The following is a 17,810-nucleotide window of genomic DNA, read 5'->3' as shown; positions in this document are numbered from 1 at the left end:
AGGTATTAAGCCCAGCATGCATTAGCTATTTTTCCTGATGCTCTCCCTTCCCTCCATTACCCTCTGGATAGGCTCCAGTGTGTGTTGTTCCCTTCCCTGTGTCCATGTGTTCTCATTGTTCAGCTCCTACTTATGAGAACATGCAGTGACAGACCAAACACCTTTGATCATAAAAAGTCACATATGACTTTGAGTTTTACAAATCAGTATCCTTCCACATATGGAATGAAATATCCAAAAAAAGGACTGGGGTCAGGAGACCTGTGTTTGCAGCCTCAAGCTCACAATACACATTATCATTTCAATTCTAGTTCTTGCCACACAAGGCATAGCCCACAAGGCCCTCTCTATTCTAGTCCCATCTATCCCCAGGTTTTTGGTCATCTGACACATCGAGAAGCTCACCAGTCTCTGGACATATCAGACATCTTCTGAGCTTCATGCCTTTGCTCAGGTAGGACACTCTCTCCTTCCTCCTCTTTGCTTTCCTTCAACAGCTTCTGCCCTGAGTTCATTTCTGAGTGAATTATTTGCTCCTACATCTGTGCTTACATATGGCTTAATTTAGTACTTGAATATCATGTTTGGTTAGTTGAGTACCTATGTTATGTGGTTCTCACCCCCACTAAAGGATGATGATTTGCCTACTTTTTTTTTTCTCCAGAAATTAGCATGGTGTCTGACTCATAATTGTGTCCATTCAAACCTGTCCTTTGCTTCCATGGCATAGACACCTTAAAGTGTCTGTTCAGCATAAGACTAAGAATTTCCCAAACCCTCTATCATCTAGGTAGGGCCATCTAGGCAGCTCTCCCATGGAATAAGAACAGAAGTGATGCTTCCCTCTTTCAGGCCAAGTTGGTTAAGAATGGCTCCTTTTCCACACTCGGTTTCCCTTTGCACCAACGGGAAGTAGAGGATTCCAGGTCCTGGAAAAGCCACAAGGCAGAAGGAGTCGAAGACCTTGAGTTACTGCACGGACAAAAGCCTCCTTCAGCAGGAGACACCCTCATTAGACAGTTATATGAGCAAGGAATAAACTTCTACTGTGTTATCACCGAAATCTGGGGCTTTATTTGTTACAGAAGCTTTATCCTAACTATACAGATTAATTCTCAAAACTGCATATTTTATTTAATTAAATAATCCTGTGTAATCAACAATGGTTGTCCTTGTCCCTCTGAGGTCTAAATCACAAAGTACCAATAAAGGAGAAGAAAGAGAGTAGGAGGAGGAAAAAAAAAAGGAAGGAAAGAGAGAGGCAAGGCAAAGAAAGGGAGGGAGGGAAGGGAGGGAAAAAGGGAGGGGGGGAGGAAGGAAGGAAGGGAGGGAGAGAGGGAAAGAACATTTAAGCAATGAACAATTATAGTCAAACTATCACCTCATATGTAAGTTGCCTATATCCTCAGCATCAGTTGAGCACATTATAACCAAGTTATTCATTAATTGTGCTGCTATAGCACTTTGGGAGGCCGAGGTGGGTGAATCATTTGAGGTCAGGAGTTACAGACCAGCCTGGCCAACACGGCGAAACCCCATCTCTACTAAAAAAAAATACAAAAAATTAGCTGAGCATGGTGGCACACACCTATAGTCCCAGCTACTCGGGAGGCTGAGGCACAAGAATCGCTTGAACCCAGGAGGCAGATGTTGCCATGAGCCAAGGTTAAGCCACTGCACTCCAGCCTGGGCAACAAAGCAAGACACTGTCTTAAAAAAAAAAAAAAATTGCTACCTTATCCACAGTGCCTAAAACATTCCCTGAGACATAGTAGACATCCCGAAAATATATGCTGGCTTTAGTAAATAAAATTATGAATGAATATCATACCTTTTCTTTCTTACAAAATGACATGAAGAAATCAGATCTCCCTAAACTAAGAGATTATGGTATTTAGTCAAGTATAAAATAATCTGTCGACTCTGAAAGTGGAAAGAAACAACATATATGACTATTACAACATGCATCTGAATGCCTGTGATGTGGCAGATGCCCTATGGGATCCATGTTCTCTGGCAGCTTTCTTCTAAAATAATAGCTTTTTGCTTGTTGTTAAAGAGCTGATATCTAATGGCTGGCTCCGCACCAGATAAAAGGCAGCATTTTCTCCCTTCTTATCCTAATCTCCAAAACAACTTACTTAGAATAATTTTTAGAAAAACCTTCAGAAGATAATTTTTGAGTAGGGAGAGCAGGGGAAAAGGAGAAATTTCTAAAACAGAATGAAATAATCCAACCTTAGTATCAAGTAAAAGAAGAAGAGCCCACGTATGGCATTGAGAACAATTTACTTTACATCCTATGGTGCAATGGTCCAATTATTGCAGTATATATATAATGCTAAATTTCGCCCAGTCCTGCTAATCACACAGCAGCTCACTGTGTCTGTTTATCTCTAAGCCATTACCCAGTTGTACAGTAAATCTGCATTTCCAGAGATGGTCTAAAATAGAAACCCATGCTGGCTAAATTTGTTTTGGGACATATCAGGCAACAGCTAAAAATTTTTAAATGACCAACTTGTATTCCACTGAGGCACTGAATGAATTGATTGGGGAAAAGCTAAAAATTGAATAGTATTTTTTGGAGTAGGCTAAGGTTAGTGTTGCCAATGAAAATATGTAACTACCAAGAGAAGGGCTATCAATCATAGCTGATTTTCAAATAGAAATTTGGGGAAAAATGAGATTAAATGCAAAAGGGGAATGTCTTGTTTTCCCCTCTATATGCCCCTTTCCAACTAGGTCAATCATATAATTAAGTCATCAGAAATACACTCAAACTCCCATCACTAAAATTATGACAGGCGATAACAAAGTTTTCCACCAGCCAGAGGTTATTTTTCAGTTCAACAACCTTTGGTCAGAAGATCAGATCAGCACATGGACTCTGCAAAGGGCTAACGTTCAATGGACCAATATCATGTGATTGATTGGTTTACAATACGGAGTGTGTGGTGCTGCCTTTGAGAAGAGTGCTCTCTGGAGAGACAAGCCCAGCTATTGTTTGGCTGCTCTCATGTTAGCGAGTGCCCTGCGGTAACCCTCGTGCTCTGAAATACTCATATTGGTTATTTCAAAGTTGGGTGCAGAATTGTGCTTTCCCGTGTCTGTCACTAATGACTTGCAGCTGTTGCTAATCTGTGCCTCTGATTTCCTTTGATTACTATGTGTATTGATGCCTGTGGTAAATAGGCATCTGCCAGGTGCCAGCACAATCAGGGGAAAAATATAAAAAGTTCCCTGTTTCAAATTCAATGTGACATTGTGCAAGTTGAGAGGCAGCCATTTAACTATTCAGAGGAAACAGCTTCCTGGGGCACCTCCGGCCTCCTGGCCAGGGACATTCCCCCATTCTCCCCCGCTGCACCCCCTCCCCAGATGAGGCTGACTTTCTTTAGGATTGTTTTCAGCCACGAGAAGAGGGTTTCCACACCACATGACATCAGCGGCGGGAAGAATATCTCAGAGGGGTGGCTATGACCCGAGTTTCTAGAGAGCAAGTGTCTCACCTCTTGGCTGATTTAAGCTTTGAAAGACCTCACCTGCCCCAGCAAGTTCCCAAAAGCTTCTCCACCAGAGCTGTCTTGATTTCTTGGTTTCAGGGGTTTGGGGCTTTTTTTTCTTTTTTAACCTCTGAGGAACACATCTTACTCAGGAAGGGTTCTGGGCTTATCACCTTCTCCTTCAGGAGAAGCAGAGGATAATCTAGGAGAAAACAGAGCAAGGAGGCTTTCTTAGGCAAGATGCAAAAGTAGCTTTCCTGGAGCATCATGTTTTGTTGTTCTTAGAAGAGCTATAGACAGAAGGAGAGTTTCTCTACCTCTCACTCCAAAGCAGCAGCCTCAGAATGCAGCAAGGAAGGAGTGAGCCTCCAGTGTCCCTGGGATGGATTGGTTTTTCCCGGTGGCTTCCTTGGCCTTCCTTGACTGCAGCGGTGGGACTGTGTTCCTGGACAGCAGCAGATGCTGGCTCTTCCCATGCCATGGGGGGAGTTACTTTGCTTGTCACTGGCATCTCCTTCTTCCGTCTGTATGTCATGAAGACAATGACACGTTAGCCACACTTTGACAAGTTCACTGTTGTTTCCAGTTTCGAATAGAAAAATCTTCCATCATTTTGAGGCCCATCCACCATTTTATCATTGTTAAGAAACGGAGCAAGAGGCAGATCTACTTTGAAGTTAGTTTGTCAGGCTGCAAAGTTAGGCACCCCAAGGTAAGGACCAAAGAATAAAGGCTAAGTGAGACCCAGAATATTGGGGAAAAGTATATGAGATCTCAAGGTAGCTTCACATTTACTAGATCATTTGAAGCTTACAAAAATCTGAAAGGAAAATGAGAATCTGGTGGAGTTTTTAATCCCCAGTTGAGCAATTTTAAAACTCAGACTATGGCTAGGATATGGATTTACAAGCAGAGCTCAAGAATGTTTGGTCATTTTTCATCAAACTGGAAGAAAGTGTTCACTATGGACATTTAATGCCTAGGGCTTCAAATATCAATCAGCAATACAAGTGTGTGTGCCTCCAACAAGAGATAAAAGCAGTTGGAACATGGATGAAAGAGGACCTCATGTCTACGTCAGAAGAAATAATTATAAGACTTTCGTAAATGCTCCTTAGCCCCGTGATTAAGGGAAACAGATACATCGTAGTGGTCATCTGGACATTAATTGTAGGATTCAGAAAAAAGATCTCTGAGTCAAGTACAGCAATGGCAAGGGGATATAGGATAATAAATTAGCAAAATTGTGAGACAATATTCCTGGAAAGAGATATAGTATCATTTCTGGGTACTCAGACAACAAATAGTTCAAAAATATTTCACCACACTACATTTTATTTTAAGACAATGGTAAAGTAAATTCCAGATCCAAACTGGAAGCAAGTCAACATCAAAGAAGACATTGGTACAAGTTGAGTGTCCCTAATTTGAAAATCCAAACTCCAGGCCAGGCATGGTGGCTCACACCTGTAATCCTAGCACTTTGAAAGGCCGAAGTGGGTAGATCACTTGAGGTCAGGAGTTCGAGACCAGCCTGGCCAGCATGGTGAAGCCTGTCTCTACTAAAAATACAAAAATCAGCTAAGTGTGGTGGTGCACACCTGTAATCCCAGCTGTTCGGGAGGCTGAGACAGGAGACTGGCTTGAACCCGAGAGGCGGAGGTTACAGTGAGCTGAGATCGTACCACTGCACCCCAGCCTGGGTGACAGAGCAAGACTCCATCTCAAAAAAAAAAAAAAAAAAGAAAAGAAAAAGAAAAAGAAAGTCCGAAATGCTCCAAAACCTGAAGCTTTTTGAGCACCAACATTGATGTCACAGGGGCTAATTCCACACCTCACCTCATGTGATAGGTTGCAGTCAAAATGCAGTCAAAACTTTGTTTCATGCACAAAATTATTTAACATGTTGTACAACATTACTGTCAGGCTATGTGTATAAGGTGTACAGGAAACATTTTGTATTTAGACATGGATTCCATCCGCAAGCTATCACATTATACATATGCAAGAATTCAGACTCTGAAAAAAACAGAAGTCTGAAATACTTCTGGTCCCAAGCATTTTGGATAAGGGATACTCAACCTGTAGATTTAAAAGGGAGAAGATGCTACGAGATGCAGAAAATGCTGCCAAAAAGACTGGTTAAAGGTAAAGAGATCAAAGAGATTAGAATTTGCTGCTGCCCTCTTAATCAAAGATTTACACAGTATGCAAAAGCATTTTTCTTCTCTTTGACAGTCAGAAAAGAGATAGAAGGAGATGAGGTGTAGAGAATCTAGGTGTAGAGCAGATAATCCAGAAAACCAGTAGGAAATGGCTAAAGACATGCATTACTGTATTAACACCAATCCACATACCCACCTTCCTACAACCCCACCCCCCAAAGGAATGCAGGGAATGACATCAGGAACAACACACTTGCAGTGAGCCGAGATTACGCCACTGCACTCCAAACTGGGTGACAGAGTGAGACTACGTCTCAAAAAAAAAAAAGTAAAGAAATCTACTGACTGTGCACCCAGGGTTGTTACCATGAGATTCATTTTCATCATGGGTGAAGGCATGTACACATCTAAGGCTCAGTGCTACCTGTTTCAGGTCATTGCAATGGCAATTGCCTCTTTTCCAAACAAACACAGTTTTGTACTTAACTTCCCAAAATGTGATGTAAGGAAAGTTATCATGATAAGCTTTTCTGCAAATTAAAATAAAATAAAATAGGCTGGTTGCAGTGGTTCACACCTGTAATTCCAGCACTTTGGGAAGCCAAGGTGAGAGGATCACTTGAGGCCAGGAGTTTGAGACCAATCTGGGCAATATAGCAAGACCTCATCTCTCAAAAAGAAAAAAAAAAAAAAACCATGTACAATAAAATAATGAGAACCAAAAAAAAAGAACTTTAAAAAGTGGTAAATATTATATGCCCCCTTCTAAAGATTCCTACAATGTATAGCACATATGGATTCTGAGGAGTCTTCAATAAGATTTAACATAGTTTAATCTAGAATTTTCTAAAAGTATTTGATATAATAGAAAACCCCCTTATACACACAGCACCTATTAATACACCAGAAACAGTGTTTTGTGGCCAGGCTATTTTAATATATTTACTTTTCTGCATATAAAGAGAACATTTTATTATTTACAAATTGGCAAGTGTAGGGTGTACTCCTATGACAGACCTTCATCTATATAATTTGGTCCATAAACTGGTCATAATATTTAATTAATAAACTTTGGCAATAATCAAGATGAGACAAAAATTACTATTCAGTTGAAATCTCACGGTATGATGAGATAATTTGGGGTCTTTAAGTCTTAATTGCTTATTGTACGTTTTGTGAAATATTTCATTTGTATTACTGACAGTGGGCAATGATATGATTTTTAGCACAAAAATGTGATCTCAGGAAAACTCTACAACTGTTTAATAGTAACATTCATCCTCTATGTCCCTACCTTAAAACCTCTATACAGTAGTTTTCAAGTGAATTTATTAAAGACCTTCCATGTATAAGGCATGAGCTCCTTGCTTCTTGTTTTGGAGTCTGTTAAATTCAGTAGAAGAGAGAAGACAACTACACTAATAATTAAAGGCATAATGCTGAAAACACTGTAAGAGAATAAAAGAAGGCTGACCTTCAGTGGGCAACTGGCAATAACAGGCAAGGCTTCATGAAGTAGATGTGATTTGAGTAGAGCCCTAGAGAATGAGTGGATCATCAATAAGCAGAGATTAGGAAAGGAAGAGAAAAAGTATTACAAGACTAGGGAGAAACACCAGGAAATGAAAGTGACAAGTTGCATTAGGATCATTCAGGGTCTTGAATACAAGGCAGGAGATTTGACATGTGAAAATAAATTCAATAAACAATGCAGGGGCAATGAAAACTTTTGAGAAAAGTAGCACTCCTCCAAGAACTATACCCTGGGAGCAGTGTGTAGCATGGAGAAGGGGACAGTCTAGAGCAGTGGTTCTCAAAATGTGGTCCCCAGGACAGCAGCAGCACCGAGGAACATGCCAGAAATGCGCATCCTTGGGCCCCACCCCAGATGTCCTGAATCAGAAACTCTGGAAGTGTGGCCCAGAAATCTGTGTTTTAACAAGTCCTTCAGGGAATGTGGATGCATGCTCCAGTTTGAGAATCACTGGTTTAAAGACAAAAAAAAATCAATTATATAATAATTTTAGTCATCCAGATGACTGGTAATGAAGAATTAATTAATCCAGGTAGAATAATCATAGTAAAAAGGTAAAAGATAGAACAGACTGGGGGAAAAGCAGCTGATTTTACCAAAAGATCAGTGATCTGAGGGATGGAGATCATTACATCTCTTCAAATTCTGTCCCCTAATTTTCCAGACAGATGACCACCTTTCCATTTTTTCTTCAGTTTGTAAGAGATATTATGGAAGCACAACTGAACAACTTCTGAGAAGGACAACCAGACACAGAGAATTAAGGATAGAGAGCACTTTAAATGACTCCAAGTTTTAAGCCTCAGAGGTAGGCAGCTTAAAGATGCCTTTAACAAAGAGATGAATTTTAAACAACAGAAAAAGACAGGTGGAAAAAAGGCACCAATCCATGTGGTTAGTTTTTACTATCCAGTGGGGAAAAAGAAAGATTTACAGAAGCTTCCAAAAATGTATACTATACAGTAAGGTAAAATAACAAGATAAAAATTTTTAAAAGAAAGAAAACAATGAAGCCAGAGAAAAACAGGGATAGAAAAGTAAGTGGAAGCCACAAGTGGGCCAGAGAGGCTCGAAGAGTCTTTGTATTAATAGTCACAACTCTGGAAGAGCCACAGGGTCCGTGAGAACAGAGCAAGTCAGTGACTTAGGAAAAGCTCATTTCTTCTCTGTACTGAAAACAGGGAGAAAATTCCACCTTGGACCATCAAAGAGGTGATTTATAATGTAGCAAATGATATTCTCAATACTGACCTTTGAGATAAAGAAGTTGGTTTGAGGATGTCACATGGAACTGTATATGCCTTTATAAAAATCCAATGAATATTTCCTGCAAAAAGTTGAGAATGTTAGTCTGAAGCTCAGAAAGTCAGGAATAAAACTACAAATGAATTTGGAATTTTCCCACATGAAAGAGATGCCCAGTGTGCAGATAAGAACACAGTAAGAAAAACAGAATTGAAAAGGTCCCATTGCTATGATGGTTTAATGCCTATGATACACAGCCTAAATAAAGATATAATATTGCCACCAAAACTACATATTAATAGGTTTTAAACATGAATTAGCATTTAACTAAAAACATGAGACTGCTTCCCTCTTGGAAAAAAAAAAGCTAAATTTATCAAATTTTAAATTTATAAAACAGATGGATGATTAGCATTCAAAATGATTCAACATTGGATGTCAACATTGATTTTTTTTTTGACCAGCAATTGCCCTTAGGAAAGTCAGTTTATGAAATTTCACTTCTCACTAGTTTTTCACAACACATCTATTGTATTAGATGTGGAAAACATAGTTTAAAAACTGTCATCCCAAAAATTGTTTGAAAAGTTTCTATAATAGATATATTAGATTAACAAAACTCTGTTGGATAGATGAGCTATTCTGCTCTGTCATGAAAAGGTAGAACTTTCTGATAAGGCTATTTCAAAAAAAGTAAATATATCCCAAAGATTGATGTATGAGTGAGGATTGCTTCGGCTGCAATCATCAGAAACTGATTCTAACTTTTAAAATTATATATATATATAATATATGCATATATATATTTAAAAATTATTGGCTCACAGATCAAAGGAAATATTGAAAAGACAGGCATTGGTGTTACCACGATGAATCAGTCACTGCTAATTCTCCATTCCATACCACTAGAATCAGGATTTCTAGTCCTGGGGCAAAGAGCGTTGCTTCGTATGCCCAACTCTTGGCTAGACAAGGCAGGACCCCTTTGATCAACCGTTCCTCTTGGGCTGCACATAGCCTTTTTTAAAAGGATGTCAAAGTCATGCTATGACAAAAGATAATAGGCAGGAAGGAAACAGCAATGAATATCTACAACACACAGCAAGCATGCATTTCTGATAGGAAAGCAAAAACAACCATGGATGTTGACATATAAAATGAATCCAATCATCATCCCAGAAATGCAAGTATTTTCATGTTCATATGCCTTGAATATCTTAAGAACCCAGAAATTTATTCTAGGTTACTATCAATTCAGAAAGACTCTTCATCAGATAGGGAGGATTTTTTTCCTATCAATAGGAACATAACAGGACCACTCTGTCTTGTTCTTATATTTCATAAAAATAAAACTAAAAGGAACAAAAGGTATGTTTGACCTTATACTTGAAATAAGCCAACATTATATTAAAATATTAATGCAACCTTAGACAATGTTAATAGAAAATTAAGTCCAAATGACAGGAAATACAGTCTCAGTGACTTCTCTCCTACTCAAACAGAGCACTGTTTTGAATTCTGAGTTTTATAATTTAGAAAGAATGGGCTCATGCCTTTAATCCCAGCACTTTGGGAGGCTGAGGTAGGTGGATCGCTTGAGCTCAAGAGTTCGAAACCAGCCTGGGCAACATGGCAAAACCCCATCTCTACAAAAAATACGAAAATTAGCTGGGCATGGTGGCACGCCTGTAGTCCCAGCTACTTGGGAGGCTGAGGTAGGAGAATCACTTGAACTCTGGAGGCAGAGATTGCAGTGAGCCAAGATTGTGGCACTGCACTCCAGCCTGGTAACAGAACGAGACTCTGTCTCAAACAACAACAAAAAATTAGTCAGGCGTGGTGGAGTGCACCTGTGGTCCCAGCTACTTGAGAGGCTGAGGTGGGAAAAGCACCTTAGTCTGGGAGGTCAAGGCTGCAATAAGCCAAGATCGCACCACTGCACTCCATCTTGGGTGACAGAGTGAGACCCTGTCTCAAAAAAAAAGAAAGGATGCAGCAAATTAAGAGCACACTCAGAGGACATGACAGGACAGCAAAGAAACCACTGGAATAACAATGAGGGGAAACAGGAACATTTAACATATAGAAAAGAGGATTTGGGAAGTAAATGACAATGGTCTTTGCTGTACGGCAAAGAAAAACTGGATGTGTTCTCCAAAGATCTAGAATCTGGTTCCTACTCTATTCCTATTTACTGCGTGATCTCAAGCAGGTTGCTTCCCTTCTCTGGGTCTTATGTCTTCACCTCTATAAAAGGAGGTATTGTTTTGTGAGCAACGGCAGGGGGTTTTCATCAGACTTAGGTTCAAATCCCACCTACATGGCTTACCAGTTATGTGGTTTTGATCTGAGCCTTTGTAAAATACAGATAAATAAAGATGAAAATTCCCTCAGAGCTTATTGTTAGAATTAAATAAAATAATGTAAATAAGATGGCTGATACATAGTTGATACTCAATAAATTACAATTTACAATTACTAATTACCAATAAATGGTAAATATAGTTATTCAGTAATACGACTCTATAAAAGATGTGAAATGCCATTACAAGGCGATACAGTTTTCTGCCATGTTGCAAGACCAGCGATAGAAGTTATAGGAAAGCAGGTTTTTCACTAATTGAAGAAATAACTTTCTAATAACTAGAACTAACAAGAAAAAAAAGCTGCCTTGCGAAGTAGCAAAGTTCCCACCACTAGGAGTGTTCAACAGGGTCATGAAGAATATCTGTTGGGGACACTACAGAACAGCTTCCTATATTTTGAATGAGAAATAGATAAGGTCCCTTCCTAATTCAAATGTCTATGACTTTCAGCTGAGTGCAGTACCAAGTGCATTCATAGTTTATAATATTAATGTACCACTGCCCTCTAGTGTATAACCTAAGAAGATAAAATCACTGATAAAAAAAAAAAGGAAAAAATGTTTGCACAAGCATCATGCAAAATTATTTTTATTGACAAAAAGTTATCTCGCCAATCATTGAGTAGAACCTTCTTATTTTCAGGTGAGAAAACCGGAGGACAGAAAGTGATACAATTAGCCCAAAGTCACAGGGCTACACAGCTACAGAGCTGGGATAAGAATCTCACTCTCTAACTCTCAGGTCAGGGTTCTTCCTGACATGTCACATTCCTGAGGCTGCAGCATAGATCCAGTTATCCTTGGATGGCATCACTTGTCTGAGCCAAAAGTCTTTGGTTCTAACCACGTAACTGGACAAGTTTCTCTCAGCACGTTGAGTCCAGCACATCCTCAATCACAAGTTCAAACCCTTACAACCATGTTGCTGGAAAAAAACAATGGTTAATGAGGCCATGTTGACAAGCATAGTTCATTATCAGCAAGCTAATGACCACTCAGGCCGCAGCAGGGATGCCAGCCTACAATTAGGTCTGCAGTGATGTACAAACAGAAAGGGACTCTAGTTATAATTAAACCTGATCCTTTAGTCCAATTGCTCATTAGCAAAGAAAATAAAACAATCCACAGATCCCACACAAGACGGCCTAAAACTAATGCTTTGGTCCAGGGATGAAATGTTAGGCCATTGAGCTATTAGTCCATGTCTGTCTGCTGCTGAATGAGCACTTAAGCTTATATTCTTATTCAACATACTTTGTAATGAAGGAGGATTGGTTTTCATCTTACTGATTTTGAAAGCCATGGCACAAAGGATGCTGGATAATTTTTCATTTTCTTCATTTTGCCTATCACGATTGTTTAATTGTTTTTCCTGTGGACCTGTATTACTTGTGCAATTAAGTATGTTTAAAAAGTACTAAATCTTGCCAAAATCTCTTCAAGTAATGAAAACTAGGTATTAAACATAAGAATACACATAAGCACAAACCTTTCATAATTAGAAGAAGGAACTACCTCTATAGAAAGGCAACATGATGTTATAAAAATAAAAAAGTCAGCATAGTATATGGGTTCTGAAACCAGAGAGACTGGAATTCATGCGATAGTCTTGTTAGTGAGCCCTTGGATGGGTATTCACAATTTTAAAGTAAGGTGTCTGTGATTAAATGAAAGGTCTAGGTAAAGATCCTAGGAGATGTAAAAAAAAAAAAAAAAAAAAAGTGATTCATAAATTACAGGCTTCTTCTTCCTCATATTCCCCTGCATTGCTTTTCTGTCCTCAAAATTCCTAAAATATGTCTAAATCTAGAAAGAGATGTCTTACTAAGAAAGACCAATTAATGAGGAAAGAAGATGCAAGTAGGCCTAAGGAGGGAAAGTAGTAAGAAGACAGGGAGAAGAGGAGGCAGTATTAACAAGAAAGAGAGAATGGGCTTCATTTGGAGACAAATTCTCTGGAGCCTTGAGAAGAGGTGGGGAGGACATTGGAAGAGTGAAGCTAATGAGATTAGAAAAGGTTTGTTTTCTCCCTTTCTTCCCATTTAGTCCCTTCCTTACCTTTTTGTCTCTTTCAGATTCTTAAATGATGAAGGCCTTTCTTATTCCTGTCCATTTATCCTTCATCTGCAACTTCTTTCTCCTTACTCAGTGCCCTAGCCATGTGCTTTTGAATCAATCTCACCAGCACCCTCTGGAAGTGTATGTCATGAATTATCTTTTCATTACATAACGTTTCTCACACATACTTTCAATCTGCTCTTCTCTACTGGTGTCTTATCTGTCTATCTAAAAGCATTCTTACGTTTTCTCTGTACTTAAGATTCAATCCCACGAGCCCTTATATTGCCATGTGCTCCCTGGGTAATAAAAAGGGAAAGCACTGTGAAGAATACATCATTTTTTTAAAAACCAGTTCCTGCGCTCAAGGGGCTTATAAATTAGTTGTAGAGAAAAGACTATGTCATTAGAAACAATGGTGATCAATAAAAGGAGTACATAATTAAGTCCTAAATTGGCTCATCAGACTCTGAGTCTCTATAGCTTGGGGGATGCAAGCTAAGGAGTTCCCCAAGGTGCTATGGTAAGGGATGATTTGGAGGAAGCACCAGGCCAGAATATTGCACAAAGCAATTACTCAATAAATGTTTGTGATTTGGTTTGAGATGAAATGTTAGCTAAGCCTTGAAAATCATTATAAGATTGCCACTTCTCCCACCTACTTGACAATTCTTCTTCATTGGTTTTAAGGTGCATATTGTTTCACATTTTAACAACTCTAGAACAAGGATGTATTTTTCAATCAAGGAGACTCAGCATGTGTTACAGATTAATTGCCAGTGCTTTTTCTTTCTTAGTGGTATATAAAATAATGGTACAGCTTACAACTGATGGCTTCTTAGATTCCATAAAACACATTTTTTTTGTGTATCCAGTATATTTCAGGTTGCTATTTTAGGCCCTAGGGATATGTGAATAAGAAATGTAAAGTTTTTCTTTTGTGAAGCTTGCATTGTGATAGAGGAAGACAAATAAACAAATTAACAAATATGTGATACACTGATGCCAGATATGGTGACACAGACTGAATAGGAACTAGATTTAAGCCTAGATCCCAATCTACTGTGCAGGAAAATAAAAAATAATGAGAAGTAAAGTTTTTAAAAATCAGATTTCACGTAAGAAGAAATAGCAATTTGGAAGGAATTTACACATATTTTGGGTATTTCATCTCCTCTGCTAGACAGTGAGCTCCTTGAAAACACTTTTTATAAAGGGCAATTTACTTAATTTTACCACAAAAGCTGAAAAATATAGTATGGATTGGACCCTTGATCTCAAGGGTCAGGAAAGTTTTTCTGTATAGAGCCAGATAGCCAATAATTTCAGCTTTGCACATCATATGCTCAATGACACAACTACTCACCTCTGCCATTGTAACACAAAAGCGGCATGGATAAATAAATAGATAAGCATGGCTGTTTTCCAATAAAATTTGGTTTATAAACACAAGTCGCAGACTGAATTGGCTCCACGTTGCAGTTTGCCAACCCCTGGACTAGGTAGCTATTCCTAAAGGCTCCTAGAACTCTGGAATTCTTTGAGATCTAAGCCTGGAGACCTATTTATCACAGCATATACAGATGATCCCCAACTACAATGGTTTGGCTTACAATTTTTTTTCATTTTTAATGGTGCAAAAGCAATACACATTCAGTAAAAACCATACTTTGAGTACTCATACAGCCATTCTGTTTTTCACTTTCAGTATGTTATTTAATAAATTACATGAGATGTTCAACACTTTGTTGTAAAGTCGGCTTTGTGTTAGATGATTTGGCCCGGCTGCAGGCTAACGTAAGTTTTCTGAGTATGTTGAAAGTCAGCTAGGCTAAGCTATGACATTTGATAAATCTATAGGTGTATTAAATGCATTTTTTCCTTATAATATTTTCTATTTGCAATGGGTTTATTGAGATGTAACCCCTCCAAGGCAAGGAACATCTGTACAACATCCACAAGATTCCCCAGATTGTTAGTAAGGCCACAAAAACAAACCAAGAAAAGGGGAGCAGCAATGTTTCTGGGGTATCATATGTGGAGATGAACCCATTTACAAAGATTTGCTCAAAAACCAAAAATTTCAATTCATCCCAACATACATGGCCTTCCAGATAGATTCAGGGAATCCTGCACTAAAAAGAACAGGTCTTTTTAGAGGTCAGCAGGTGATTAGTGAGGTCTACATGCTCAGACCTGGCTTGTTGCACTGTGGTCAATTACACAGCTGGTTACAAGTGTGTGTTTGCACCTGTTCAAGCCTTCAAATGTGCTAATCCCGTATTAATTAAGCAACTTCTTAAAAGCAGGTTAAAAACAAATTAGACCCTGTCATTCCATGCCTGTTCCAGCCTTCCCTTGGTAGCCCTTCATCTATAAGGGATCATCTACAGAGGGTAAGGAGCAATGTTTCTTTGTAATTCGGGAGGGGCTCATTATGCCCCATCAATTAGTGTTGCCACCACTTAGTGAAAACAGTTGTTGGTACATAGCCCATATTAGTGACTAATTAATAAGGGTTGATTAGCTAAGCTCCCTCACAAGGTATAACAGGCAACAGCCACCTTCCACAAGGACTACGGATTAAAACAGAGATATCAACAATGTAAAATGAAAGAAATTTTGCTGCTGACCCTCATCTTTTTTTTTTTTTTTTTTTTTTTTGAGACAGAGTCTCGCTCTTTCACCCAGGCCGGAGTGCAGTGGCGCTATCTCGGCTCACCGCAAGCTCCTCCTCCCGGGTTCACGCCATTCTCCTGGCTCAGCCTCCCGAGTAGCTGGGACTTTAGGCGCCCGGCTAATTTTTTGTATTTTTAGTAGAGACGGGGTTTCACCGTGTTAACCAGGATGGTCTCGATCTCCTGACCTCGTGATCTGCCCGCCTTGGCCTCCCAAAGTGCTGGGATTACCGGCCTGAGCCACCGCACCCGGCTACCCTCATCTTTCTGAATGGGTTAAGAGACAGCAGTCCATAGCTAACCAGTACATCTTTTGATTTTAATACGTTGAAACGACTCGAGTTGCCAAGGATGTCTGGCTTGTTATCCTTTGAATCATTGAAAAGGGGAGGAAACTAGCACCATAGCAGATTAATGTGGGAGCTTATCTCAGGGAGGTAGAAAAATCAACCCTGTACATGTAGGATGCACACCATACTGTAAAACATAGGACATGAATGTGTATCTATTTAGATATCCCTGTTGATATTTTCAAATGTTATTTTTATTAGGAAAATGGAATAGTGGGTAAAAACAAGAGACTGAGATTAGGGATTTGATTAATTATGGATCAAGCAAAATGTTCATGTTTCTGTATATCAGTTATTGTGTTATATCATAATTACCTGTTGTATATCTCTCTAATTCACACACACACACATGCACACATAGACAAAAATTTTGATCACGGGTTCTTTGAAGTTAGGGGTCAAATCTCATTTATCTTCATATTCCATAGAAGACAGCATTTTAGAAACTTCTTAGCCATTTGATGAATAGATTAAGGAATGAATGCTTTAACTTCTGATCACTGGCTAATATTTGTATTTTTAGTAGAGACAGGGTTTCATCATATTGGTCAGGCTGGTCTTGAACTCCTGAACTTGTGATCCACCCACCTCCGCCTCCCAAAGGCCTGGGATTACAGATTACAGGCGTGAGCCACCACATTCGGCGGCTGAGTCCACATTTTTTTTTTTAGACGGAGTTTCACTCTTGTTGCTCAGGCTGGAATGCTGTGGCACAATCTAGGTTCACTGCAACCTCTGCCTCCCAGATGCAAGCAATTCTCCTGCCTCAGCCTCCTGAGTAGCTGGGATTACAGGCATGCGCCCCCACGTCCGGCTAATTTTGTATTTTTAGTAGAGACGGGCTTTCTGCATGTTGGTCAGGCTGGTCTTGAACTCCCGACCTCAGGTGATTCGCCCGCCTCGGCCTCCCTAAGTGCTGAAATTACAGGCTGAGCCACTGCGCCCCGCCTGATTCCATCTTTTACTCATGGCATCATTCCTTGCTACTCTTAAGAGCTGTATTCGTCCATTTTCATGCTGCTGATAAAGACATACCGAACTCTGGATAATTTATACAAGAAAAAGGTTTAATGGACTTACAGTTCGACGTGGCTGGAAGGCCTCAGAATCATGGTAGAAGGCAAAGAGGAGCAAGTCGCATTTTACGTGGATGGCGGCAGGCAAAGAAAGGGTTTGGGTAGGGAAACTCCCGTGTTTAAAACCGTCAGATCTCGTGAGACTTATTCACTAGCAGGAGAACAGCACGGGAAAGACCCACCCCCGTGTTTTAATTACCTCCCATCAGGTTCCTCCCACGACACGTGGGAATTGTTGGAGTTACAATTCAAGATGAGATTTGGGTGCAGACACAGCCAAACCATATCAACAGGTTTCCTTGGGATAAGTCTGATGCGTTTAGCATATCAAAGCTATCACTGTTCTCCAGTTTACCAAAATACCTCTTTCCAAAAACGATGGAGAAAGAAGAAAAATAAGGAGTGAAAAGGAGAAAAAACCTCCAACCTACTCCCTAAGAATGTTCATCGTGGCACCATTTAAAATAGAGACTGCAAATAAACCTAAGGATGGTTAAATATAGTATGATACATTCTACATGTCATATGAAATCGTTAAATTAATGTTTTAAAAGACTAAGAGTATTTAATGACATAGAAAGTGCTCCACTGAGATATCGTTAGAAATAAAAGGCACAATCCCTGCAGGATAATATAAAATAATATGTATCATGTGCATCTCTAAAAGGCCAGAGGTATAAGATTCAAAATATTTTAAAAGGCTCTCTGTGGTGACAGAACTGGGTGATGTTTATTTTCTCCTTTGTGTTTCTCTGGATGATCCAAAGTTTTACAACATGTGCTACATTATAGTCAAAAGAAAAAAGTCCATATAAAAAAAGAAAAGGTTTTGC

The 17,810-nt window shown here is 39.3% G+C and overlaps 1 long non-coding RNA gene across 1 annotated transcript in view; it reads right to left on the bottom strand.

The window, feature by feature from the left end:
• Window positions 1–17,070, bottom strand: part of LOC129038750 (uncharacterized) — a 216,375-nt gene extending 199,305 nt beyond the window's left edge. Inside the window, exons 1-3 of the long non-coding RNA XR_008503223.2 lie at window positions 16,982–17,070; window positions 3,824–4,030; window positions 3,546–3,708 (exon numbers count right to left, since the gene is read on the bottom strand). This is a non-coding gene — a long non-coding RNA (uncharacterized LOC129038750). The remainder of the gene's footprint in view (window positions 1–3,545; window positions 3,709–3,823; window positions 4,031–16,981) is intronic.
• Window positions 17,071–17,810: the final 740 nt, after the last annotated feature.

This window comes from Pongo pygmaeus, chromosome 5, assembly GCF_028885625.2.
Source record: "Pongo pygmaeus isolate AG05252 chromosome 5, NHGRI_mPonPyg2-v2.0_pri, whole genome shotgun sequence".
Taxonomy (NCBI): Eukaryota; Metazoa; Chordata; class Mammalia; order Primates; family Hominidae; genus Pongo; species Pongo pygmaeus.
This window is presented reverse-complemented; position numbering and strand designations above follow the sequence as displayed.